Source organism: Onychomys torridus, chromosome 17 (genome assembly GCF_903995425.1).
Source record: "Onychomys torridus chromosome 17, mOncTor1.1, whole genome shotgun sequence".
NCBI lineage: Eukaryota > Metazoa > Chordata > Mammalia > Rodentia > Cricetidae > Onychomys > Onychomys torridus.
Window position 1 is genome coordinate 52,657,378 of NC_050459.1, and position 12,515 is coordinate 52,669,892.

At 41.5% G+C, this 12,515-nt stretch overlaps 1 protein-coding gene across 3 annotated transcripts in view; it reads left to right on the forward strand.

Moving 5' to 3' along the window:
* Aadat (aminoadipate aminotransferase) overlaps nt 1-12,515 on the forward strand; it is a 41,450-nt gene that overhangs the window by 1,521 nt on the left and 27,414 nt on the right. The window lies entirely within an intron of this gene.

Consider the following 12,515-nt stretch of genomic DNA (forward strand, 5'->3'; position numbering starts at 1 on the left):
TCAAGGTCATAGGCAGGTGTAACAGTCACCTGTCACCTCTCTAGGGCTGGTGCTTCAAGGTCATAGCTAGACCAGCTACCCACTACAGAGTACAACCCTAAAAAGAATGCTAGGTGAAGCAGTATAGTGGAAAAGAGAGAAAATGAATAAAACAGCCCTTGGACAATAACGATGTTTCTTTTTTTTCTCTTTTTTTTTATTATATTTTTGTTTTAATTTTGATGTTTCTTTTTTAAAGAATTAAATGTGGGCTTTATTTTTATTGAAAATAGATTATTTTGTCATACAATATATCCTGGTTATCGTTTCCCCTCCATCCACTCCTCCCAGTTCCTCCCCACATCTCGTCCCTTCCTAATCCACTCCCCTTCTGGCTCATGAGAAAAGAAGGAATTCTAAGCGATAACAACCAAATAGGACAAAATAAAATGTGTAAGATGAGTCAAAAACTTTCATATCGATGTTTGGGCACAGCAACCCAACAGGAAGAGTCCCAAGAGCAGGCACAAAAGTCAGAGACCCACTCATTCTCATAATCAGGAGTCCCACAAAAATACTAAACTAATAGCTATAGCATATATACAGATGACCTACTGCAGACCCGTGTGGGTCCTGTGCCTGCTGCTTCAGTCGCTGTGAGCTCATATGTGCCTTGCTTAGTTGATTCAGAGGGCCATGTACTCCTGGTATCCTCCATCCTCTCTGACTCTTCCAATCTTACCACCTCCTCTCTCACAGGATTCCCTGAGCTCTTAGGGGAGGTGTTTGATGGAGAACTCCAATTTAAACTCTCTCTGCATAATGTCTGGCTGTGGGTCTCTGCATGTGTTCCCTTCTGCTGCAGGAGGAAGCCTCTCTGATGATGACTGGACAAGGCACTGACCTATGAGTACAGCAGAATATCATTAGGAATCATTTCATTGTTTTTTTGTTGTTGTTTGGTTGGTTGCTTGGTTTGGTTTTTGTTTGTTTGTTTGTTTGTTGTTGTTGGGGTCTTGTTTGTTTTTTGGGTTCTTTGTTTGTTTTACCAATCCTGTTTGGTTGTACCCTAGGTCTTTGGGCTATCTAGTCTCTGATTCTTGGTTACCCAAGCAGTGTTGGGTATGGGTTCCTTCTCATGGAGTGGACCATAAGTCAAACCAGACATTGGTTGGTACTCCCACAAGTTCTGCACTACCTTTGGCTTAGCACTTTTTGCAGGCAGGACAGATTGTCAGTCAAAGGTTTTGTGGGTGGGTTGGTCTACAGAGTACCTTCCTGCACCAAAGAGACTAGAGCATAGGTATGAAGGCTCCATGTGGGCACCAGCTCCACTTCTCCATGTTTCAATGAGTTGTATGGGTGTTGTCCTCAATAGTGGGGCTGTCAGTTTGCAGAGAGAAAAACCCTTTATCTTAGCATCAGCCTGGGTAGTTTTGGGATTTCCACAAGACCTTTTGGCAAACAACTCAATTGAATGCAACCTAGTTCCTAGTCCCTCTATTAGAAGCCTTGCCTGGCTACAAGAGATGGCCCGTTGAGACTCCATATCCCCCATTACTGTGAGTCCTCTTTAGGATTACCTTCATAGATTCCAGAAAGCTCCCACTGCACTAGGATTTCATACCACCCCCAAATGCCCCACAATTTCAGCCATCTCTCCTAAACTCTCTCGCCCAGTCCCATCCCCCCACCTGTTCCCTCCCAACCCCTCCCCACCTACCCCCAGTCCACTCACAAAATCTACTCGATTTCCTCTTCCCAGGGAGATCCATATATCCTCCCAGACTATTCCTCTTTACCTAAAACTCTGTGGGTCTGTGGACTGTAGCTTGGTTATCATTGATTTAGCTGCTAATATCCACTTACAAGTGAATAAATACCTATGTGCCATATTTGTCTTTCTGGGTCTGGTTACCTCACTCAACATGATTATTTTTTTCTAGTTCCATCCATTTGCCTGTGAATTTGTGAATTTCTTTTTCTTTTTTCTCAGCTGAGTAATACTCCATTGTGTGAATGTACTACAATTTCTTTATCCATTCTTCTGTTGAGGGACATATGGGTTGTTTGCAGTTTCTGGCTATTATGAATAGAGCAGCAATGAACACAGTTGAGCAAGTGTCCTGACAGGACGGAACACCCTTTCGGTATATACCTAAGAGCGATATAACTGGGTCTTGAAGCAGATGGATTCCCAATTTTCTGAGGAACTCCATATTGATTTTCCATAGTGGCTGTACTAGCTTGCACTCCCACCAGCAAAGGACAAGTGTTCCCCTTGATCCACATTCTTGCCAGCATGAGCTTGTGTTGTGAACCTTAGCCATTCTGACAGGTGTAAGACAGAATCTCAAAGTTGTTTTAATTTGCATTTCCCTGATGGCTAAGGATGTTGACCATTTCTTTAAATATTTCTTTTTTTTTTTCCTCTATCGAGAATTCTCTGTTTAGATCTGTACCTCATTTTTAATTGTATTATTTGGTTTCTTGACATCGAGTTTTTTTTTTTTATATATTTTGGATATTAGTCTTCTATTGGATGTGGAGTGGGTAAAATCTTTTCCCATATTGTAGGCTGCCACTTTATCCATTTGACGGTGTCCTTTGCCTTACAGGAGCTATTCAGTTTCTTGAGGTCCCTGTGGGGGCCCACAGAGGTTTCCTCGTAAGATCCCTTGCTTTACCCAGCAGGGTTAACTGCATTAAGGGATGACTTGACCACATTGTGTGATGGGTGATGGTGCTCTGCATGCTGTGAATGTGTAATACTTCAGTTACACATGTGTGGTTACCAGGTGTTTGGGAGGGTCTGCACTTGGCTATGCTTGGGGGAGGTCTTTTGCTCCACCCCTTGGCATTCCTATAAATAGCCCTTTAGAAGAGACAGAGGAGTAGCTGGATATTGATCATGCCCTCTCGATGCTATCCTGTGTTTTTGTCTCTCTCTTCTCCACAATATCTTTCTATCTAAATATTTCTTATCCCTCTCTCCTCAAGAGTACCCTAGGAAAAAGTGGGAGCTGGCCTCCCACAGATGGCTCCAGAACTAGGGACCTGACTAGGGACTTGGTGAAAGGAGATTGGGGGCATTGAATTGTTAAAAGTAAAGGCGACAGTAGTCTATTTTGGGAGGAAAATTGTATGTAGATGAAAGCAGCTGAAAGAAAAGCCAAATTCGCATGCACACCTGCAATGTCTCTCTTTCTCTTTCTTAAATTAATCTATTAAAATTAGGAGAAAATATGGGGTTAAGTATAGGAACATAGTGTAGTAAAAAAATTTAGGGTAAGGTAGAATATAGGAATATAGTGTAGGGGGAAAATTAGGGTAAGGTAAAAAAGCAACAAGACAGAGGACCTGTGTTCTTGGGACTCTGAACGCAGACTCCTGGGGAGAATGGGAGCCATGCAAAAATACTATGAGGAAACCGGATAGAAAAAGATTCCTGCAGAAGCTTTTGGCCTGGGGACAGCTGAGATTGGAGTCCTGAGGGGCAGGGAAGAATTTTCCTGAGGTGGATGCAGGAGAGACAAAACTCTGCCCCGCTGGCATGGCCGCTGCATGAAAATACTGTTCAGTCAGAGTCAGTTCCCTTCTTGGCCATGAAGCAGAATTTAAGAAACAGAAGTCTTGGGATGAGACAAGGGAGGAACTGAAGGTCTTGAAAAAAACTAATAATTTCTCTTACACACAAAAAAAGAAAGCTCTTTAGATCTCATCTTCTTTCCCTAAGGGTAAAATAAGACTCAGGGAGGGAACATCTATCAGAAGTGGAAAGCCGCCCATAATTGCCCTAGGGGGGAATATCCCCAGGAACATTGCAAACCCTGTTAGGTTGTATTTCCCCTTCTAACAGGAAGCAACTAGCGGTGGTCCAGAGAGCAAGCACCTCAGAGTTTGAGTGTGTTCCAGGGACACCACCAGGGTCCCTGCAGTAGCTAGCCAGGCAGCATCTCCCAGGACAGAACCACGGTAGAGGTGGTGCAGGACCCGGGGTGGGAAAAGATGGTATGGAAAAAGCAGTGGTGGCTTTGAAATCCTCCATGCAGTGAAAAGAGCAGGCAGTCGCTGCAGTGGCAGCAGGAAAGGCTGAGGCTGCCTTTGGATGTACAAACCAGGCAGAAACGGGGACGCGAGCCTCTACCCTCAGAACACAAAGCAGTTAGCAGAGGGCTGAGCTGCGCCTGGAGGCCTGGGAGACAGCATCTAGGGGGAGGAGACAAGGCAGGACAAAGAGTATCTATGTGGGGCGCAAGCGCGTGCCCTGCGCTGGAGGATGTGTGTGGCGGGGGCGGGGGCGGGGGGGGAGGACCTCTCTCTGAAAGAAACTCTTATTTCAAGTACTCTTATATTTTTATTCACTGACCTGGTGAGGTGAGGGAGCGAAGCCCTGAAGGGTTTTTGCTTCTGGCACCGAGTGTGGGTCTGAGTGCACGTGGGCGGACCGGTGCGACACGCTCCAGGGACAGTGCCCGATGAAAAGTCTGATTAGGGAGGTCATTCTGTCAAACAGTAACACAGATGTCCTAACGCCAGCTTAGGGAAGACGAAAACCTCCCGTGGCAAAAGAGCCAAAGCCTGATCTTGACTTCAGTAAAATGCTAATGCCATTTGTCAACAAGCCGCTTTAAAACCCTTTAGAAAGCAAGCGAAGGCGGTTCGGATACCGGGAAGTTGCTTTGGGTGTAGAAAAAAAAACTTACAGGGCAAATAAGAAACTTGAGTTGTGCTTGAGATGCAAGAGAGAAACATTGGTATCGTTAAAAGAGCTCATGGCGATTTTAAGACGCAGCTCCAAAAAATTAAGAAGGGGAAAGTTTACCCTTAGTCACCAAATGAAGATTGCTGGCTGCCTGAGTTTGGTACGATGTGTGGAACAGAGAAATGTCAGCTCTGATGATACCCTAGCTGCTGACATTCCTTCTGAAAAGCTGGAATGAAACGGAACCTGGAGGCACACCGCTTCTAGTAGCAAATTAATGTGTGGCCCCTTTAAGAAACAGTTTGAGTCTTACCAGCTAGCTGAACAGAAAAGAGTCTCCGTTACTATGGCAACCATTCTCGCCCTGGGGAAAGACTTCTGGGGAAAACTAACCTAAAATGCTGCTGTACCTGAGTGCTCTGGAAAGCTTGAGTTTCAGCAAATTGTAGCACTCAGGAGCTGCAATTCCCCAAGTGTTACACAGCCCCCCGGCAGCAAGTGGTCCAGCCCCCTAGAAATGGCACTCACTGAATTCCAGGGTCTAGGAAGCTGGATACACAAGACTCTAGGGCCACTGACAATTATGCTCGGACTTGAAACTGTCAGGAAAACTTTGAGGATGATATCAGAGCTGACTGTGAACTCCGTACTTCAAACATGAAGCCGTTTTGAGCTCGCCTGCAATTTTAACTGTGGTGACTCAGAATTTGCGTACTCTGTCTTGTTGGAAGAACATGTAAACGGTTTCGTTAAGCGATCTCTTCTAGATGTTTGCTAAGGTTTATAAAGTCATCAATGTAAGTTTGTAAAAAAAAAAAAGTGTAAAGATGTATAGTGACAGTGTAAAGAATTGTCTGTTTGTTTGGTTTTTTTGAGTTACAGGTAAATGGAGCCATCGTAGCAGGATGTGGGAGTGTACTCAGCAGGCAGAATAACCGGACTCCATGGTTTTCTGTCATCTACATGAAGGAGTCTTTCAAAATTAAGTCCCTCCTCCAATAGAGCCCAGGAGGCTTTAGCCTAAGGTGTATAATTTTCGTGGTCATCTTGGATTAGGGTCACCAATGAGGAACATCAGAGGTTGGAATACAACTGTGGGTATATCCAAATAGGTACATACCCCGGAGATATCATCAAGCAGCCTTTGAAAATCATTTAAAGTGTTTAAAACGGTCCATTCTCAATTGAAAAGGTTGGGAAGAAACAAAATCTGTGTGAATAACACATCCTAACATGAAAAAAGAGGCTGAATTTGGATTTTTCTCAGGGCCACTTGAAGCCCATATAAATCAATTGTTGAACCAGAAATTGTAATGCCTCTTGCCAATAGGATCTGTCAGCATGAGAAATCAATATATTATCCATATAATGAACAAGATAAACATCAGAATATATTTTATGAACTTGCGAAAGCACCGCATCCGCAAACTTTTGACATAAGGTTGGGCTGGTTTTCCTTCCTCTGAGAGGGTCTCTGAAAATTTGGAGAAGGAGGGCTAAAAGTGAAATGCTGACAGTCTTTAGGATGAAGAGGTATGATAAAAGAAGAAATCTTGTAAATCTATGACAATCATATTTTTATTTCTAGGGATGGCTGTAGGAGATAGCAAACCAGGCTGTAAAGTTCTCATCAGCTCCATGATCTCATTTAACTTTCTAAGATCTGTAACAGTCGCCATTTGCCTGATTTTCCCTTAATAACAAACATTGGAGCGTTCCAAGGGCTGGTGGAGGGCTCTATATGCCCTTATACGTTGTTTCTCCATCAGACAGGCAGCAGCTTCAATTTTCTCCGCACTCAAGGCCTCTGTTCAACCCAGATAGGAGCGTCAGACTTCCATGTAATGGGGTCATCTGTGAGGAGTTGTGTGTGTGGCCCCTAGGATAAATTTTGATACCCTGGGCCATGTCTGTCATTTATATTTCTGGAATAATGGGCTTAATTCTGCTTTGGGCTTGTTTACCCAAGCCTTTCTCAGGGTTAATAACCCATCTGCAGCATTTGAGCTGATACTAGTCCATAGCAGAGATTAATAATACACCCACTCGTTACGGCACAACTCTCCCCACAGAGTGATAGGATGGAGGGGACGACATATGGACAGAATGTGCCATGATTTTCTCCATCAGACCACCTGAGTATTCCTGAGCTTCTGGCTACATTATAGCTTGACCTAGGCCCACTAGAGATGAAGGGTTAATGAGTCATCTCCCAGGTACTCCACTAATCTTTTCCTGAAATGCAACAAATGTCCATGTCTGTATCTAGCTGGCTAATTATTTTCTTTTCCTGTATTTAAGCATTTAGTTGGTCTGGAGTATTTAATTTCCTGAACCCAGAAAGCCATGTCACTAGCAGCAGTGGTTGCCCTATGTGCTGTCCCACATGAATCTGATTGTTTTGGTAGGGGACTGTAAATGATCTTAATTTCTCCAGTAAAGTCAGGATCAGTCTCTCCTGGGACAACATTAATACCTTGTACAGCAGAGGTGCTATAGCCTGTGATTAGCCCCAGTGTCCCTTCAGGGGAGATCTTTAGACTCCCATATAAAGGCATACAGTTGTGGAGTCAGGTGTCAGTATTGTGAAGGAGGTGGAACATAAATCCATTCCTAAAGCCTATGTATTTCAGACCTCAATAAAAAAAATTTATCCATATTCAAACCTTTATGACATATTTCATAACTTTAGACCTAACTTAGGCATATATCCTCAGTATATCTAGATTATTTACTCAGACTCATGTATCATTTATAACATATCTAGATGTTTGTTATATTTATCTATCCCAATAACCTATATGTCTCATATGCTGTTATTTCCTAACTTTCCTAAACATTCATTATATCTAAGCCTTCATATCCTTATAAAAACTTTACATCTAAAAGCATCTTTGTATTTAATTCATCAGGAGACATAGCTTATTGATTACTGAGAGCAGCCAATGTAGAGTAAATTCCTTTAAACAAAGGAACAGTAAAAGGTTATTTTGAAATCTGTTTGATGAATTATCATTTATTTGAAATTAGATAGCAAGGTAAATCATCTTTAGACTTGGTAGATGGAAATATGATCTAAATGATCCCAAAGCACAATTTAGATAAAGCCCTGGCAATAAGAGGCATGGTATAGTTTTGTCTACAGTGGGAAGCTTAAACATTTAGCATACATGGAATGCATATAAACATAGTTTTGTATACATTAGAGAATTTGATCATTTATAAGATTATCAAGCTCAAACTTACATCCTAATTATCTTTAATAGCTTATAATTTAAGTACAACTTATCCTTAACAGTTTATAATTTAAGTTGACCAACTAATCAATAAGTTGTATTCCTTAACCATCTTTAATAGTTTATAATTAAGGTAAACTTATTCTGAACAGTTTATAAGTTAGTTGTCCTTATAAACTTAGGACTTAAATTTTATCCCTATTAGGTTTAGCCTTAAAAATAATAAGTTTATGCCGAAGTTATTTTAATATAGAAACAAGAGCTCTTATTCAGAAATATAGTATATAAGGAGAATGACAATTTAATAAGTACTGTATGGTATATCATGACATAAGATAAGCACAGTAAAGAGGCCAAAATAATTTTTATAGGAGTGAAAAGGGGAAAAGATTTATTTTTAAGCTGTATCAGCCTGTCTGTATCAGGCCAGCCAGTCACTGGGAATGGCAAGGGAAGGGAAAGAGGTGAAGGCGCACACAGTCCGAGGTGAAAGCTGAGATGTAGACAGAGGAGATGTAAGGAGATTAGTTACTGGCAAGCAGTCAGACTCAGGGAGTAAAAAGAAGGCAGATGTTCAGAAGAGAAGGAAGTGTTTCTTTGGGCAGGATTTCTCAGTCCTCAAATGTCTTTGGGGTCCAAGAAACCTGTAGGAATTTACAGATCATCGGAAGAGCATCCCCCTCTCATAGAGCTGGTTCTGAGTGAATTAACTAAAAGTTCCTGGACTTGGCCAAGATTTTTCCAAGAACTTCATTGTAACAGTCAACCCCGAAAGAGAAAGTGAGAAAAAGACACTTTTAAATTCAGCAATAGGGAAAGAGCTAAAGAAATCATTTATGAATGTTGGAAATTGCCATTAGTTTTTTACATTGGCTTGGCAATGAGGCTTGTTTTATTATTTAAATGGGGGCTGCTGGAGCAAGCTCCAAGTTGCAAGGCAGTTTAAAGTCTTAAAGTGAAAGCTCACTCTTTAGTTTCCAGTGAGTCTTAGCAAAAAAAAAAAAAAAAAAAAAAAGAAAAAAAGCTGTTTGTAGCAGGAACTGCCACCTTGGAAACTCGGGGTAACATAGCAAACTTCATTGGCTCTGGCTCTAGTTGACCTTCTCAGGAGGTCTCGTAATGTGATAATATCATGTTATCTCTTTGTAAGACCCCAAATGAAATAATAGCACTTTTCTCCCTAGAAGGGAGGGGTTAGAATCTCTGCCGCCTATCATAGCCTGCCAATGAATCCATCCCACAAGGTCAGTGTCTCTCAGGGGTCCCCTTAATCTTTCTTAATCTTTCTTTAGGTTTTTCAGGGGGCCTTTTGGGATAAAGACAGTCTATTGCTTCCTCATCTAAGTCTGTAAACTGACCGGAGCTGACTGAAATGCCTCTCATCTCTAGCCTGTGTTCCATAACTTCTATCAAAAGCTGTTTCTCTTTAGACTCATTCTGACCCATGGTGCGAGAAATATTCTTAGGGGAGAGGGGGGGAGGGTTATTCATATTCAAGCTACTCACTGAGGTACAGGATCCTTGGGGTCTGCAACACCCTTCGGTGAGGTCCACTTGTAACTGAAGACTTGAAGTCACCTTTTCATCCTCCCAGGAAGCTAGATCTCTGTCTGGACAGCCTCCGGCAGTGACAGCTCTCTCCCTGAAAGTACTTGGATGATTTCTCTTCTTATTCTAAGGGTACTGTTCAAAGGCGCCAGGTAACAAATACTATGTACAGCCCCTCTATAGTCTTTTCCTAGAGTTCCAGAAGAGATGCTATCAGTGACAAATTAATCAATCTGAGGGATTCTCAAATCTATGTACACAGAACTCTTTAGTCCATTCACTTTATTCTTCTCAGTCAGTTCTCTCTTTACACAGCTTCTTCTCTGCTCTCATACTTAGCTCCTATTTCTCCTGATTCTCTCTACATTTTTCTGCACTTAATTCTCCCTCTTTAGTTCTTCCCATCTTAATTCTACCCCATCTAGTTCTTCTTCCCCATGTAGATCTTCCCATCTTAGTTCTTTCCCATGTCATTCTTCCTGTTGTAATTCTTCCAATCCAGTTCTCTCAGGTTGCTGAGGTTCACAGTTATATACCCATGCAATCAGCAATGCCCTGGCCAAAGCAAGGTCACACCGCTTGAATTCTTTTAGGGTCAAACAGAGAGGTGATAAGATCCACACCAAGAGCAGTAATTGTCAGCTATCATTTACAACCCACAAGGGAAGTGACTAATAGGGCATAGAATCAACTGAGGGCTAAATTCGGTTGAAGGATCTAAAAAAGGGAATTTATGCGCTCGAACTATATTCTTGGGAGTGGTTGGTTAAAATGTTAAGAGCCTATAATTTTCTAAGTCACAGGTGAAAATAAAACTGCCTTATTTTCCTTTGGAACCATGTCTGTCTCAGCCCAATCTCGGCTGTGCCATTTTTTGGCAGGGCAGGGGTAGCTAGGCAGCCTGTGTCACAGCTTGATGTACCTGGTATGTAAAAGCCCTTTTGTTCTGAGTTAATTGTTAAAAGGGAAGTCTAGAGACACCACTAGGGCTTTGGGAGAAAGGAGGGTTTAAGTTTAATTTGCACAAGAAATAATAAGGCTTTGCACCTAACTTCCACTTGGCAGTTGTCTCAGTATGGACATTTACCTTATTTCAGGAGGCTAGCAGGTGGTCTGGATGCTTATCTATCTGCATTTTGTCCTTGGATGTTTGAGAGGTATCTCAGATAAAATGCTTTTGTCCTTAGATGGCTGTGGCCCTGGATACTTGCTAAAGGAGATAATTACAGAAGGCAGATATCTGATTCTAATGATAAAAAGGGGAAACAAAAACCTGGAAAAAGGAAGTCTTGCTGGTGTGGCTGTTGTCAACACAGTTGGAGGAAGTTATAGGGAAAAACTGTGCCCAATAAATGTTCAATCACACTGTTAGAAGTTCTTAGAATCAATTGGGAAAGCTATAATAGCACACATGAAATTCATAGCAGGAAACAGCTAATATTCAAAAGCCAGTATCACCAAGACTCAAGTCTTGGCTTTATCCTCTGGAAAGGCCCTTGCCTTCTTCCAGGTAGAGCTTTGTCATAGCCAGCCACATTCCTACTTCATATTTCTGCACCCGATAGCAGTTCTTGTTTCTATTTTGTTGATTTGAGCCCTCAGTCCTCAGGATTTTTTGTTTTTTTGTTTGTTTGTTTGGGTTTTTTTGTTTTTTGTTTTTTTGTCATCTTGGGTGCGCTTTACTTCTTTTTGTTCTAGAGTTTTCAGGTATGCTGCTAAGTCGCTAGAATGAGATCTCTCCAGTTTTGCTGTGTAGATACTTAATGCTATGAACTTTCCTTCTTAGCACGACTTTCATTGTCCCATAAGTTTGAGTATGCTGTGTATTCATTTTATTAAATTCTAGAAAGTCTTTTATTTCTGTCTTGATCCATTTTTCATTCATTGAAGAGTTGTTCAGTTTCCATGAGTTTATATGATTTCTGTTGTTTCTGCTACTGAAATCCAGGTTTTCCCTGGTGGTCTGGTAGGATGCAGGGAATCATTTCAATTTTTTGTATCTGTTCAGACTTGCTTTGTATCCTAGAATGTGGTCAGTTTTGGTGAATGTTCCATGAGATGCTGAGAAGAAGATATATTCCTTTGTGTTTTGGTAAAATGTACTGTAAATATCTGTTAAATTCATTTGGCTTATAACATCTGTTAGATACTTGAGTGCCTTTGTATTTGGGGCATAGATGTTAAGAACTGAAATGTCATTTGGTTGAATTTTTTCTTGGATAAGTATGTAGTGTCCTTCCCTATCTCTTTTGACTAGTTTTGGTTTGAAGTCTACTTTGTTAGATATAAAATGGCGATGCCAGCTTGCTTCTTAGTATATCTTTTTCCTATCCTTTGCTGTGACGTAATGTCTATCCTTGATGTTGAGGTGTATTTCTTGGATACAGCAGAAAGACGTATCCTGTTTTCATATCCATTCTGTTAGTCTGTGTCTTTTTATTGGGCAGTTGAGAACACTGATATTGAGAGATATCAAAGACCAATTATTGTTGATTCCTGTAATTTTTTTCTTGATGCTTTTATTGTTGGAGGTGGTGTGTGTGTGTATGTGTGTTCCTGTGTTCACATCCATTTTTTAGTCTGTATCTTTTTATTGGGCAATTGAGACCACTGATATTAAGAGATATCAAAGACCAATTATTATTTATTCCTGTCTTTTTTTCTTGATGCTTTTATTGTTGGTAGTGGTGGTGAAGGTGGTGGTATGTGTGTGTGCATGTGCGTGTGCGTGTGCGTGTGTGTGCATGTGCGTGTGCGTGTGCGTGTGCGTGTGCGTGTGCGTGTGCGTGTGTGTGTGTGTGTGTGTGTGTGTGTGTGTGTGTTTGGGTCTTTGGGTTTTGCTGGTATGAGATTATTTCCTATGTTTTCATGGGTGGTGTAGTTAACCTCCTTAGGCTGGAGTTTTCCTTCTAGAACCTTCTGTAAGGGCTGAATTTGTAGATAGGTACTGTTTAAATTTAACTTTATCATGGAATCTTTTCCCTTCTATGGTGATTGAACGTTTTGCTGGGCATAGTAGTCTGGGCTGGCATCTGTGGTCTCTTAGA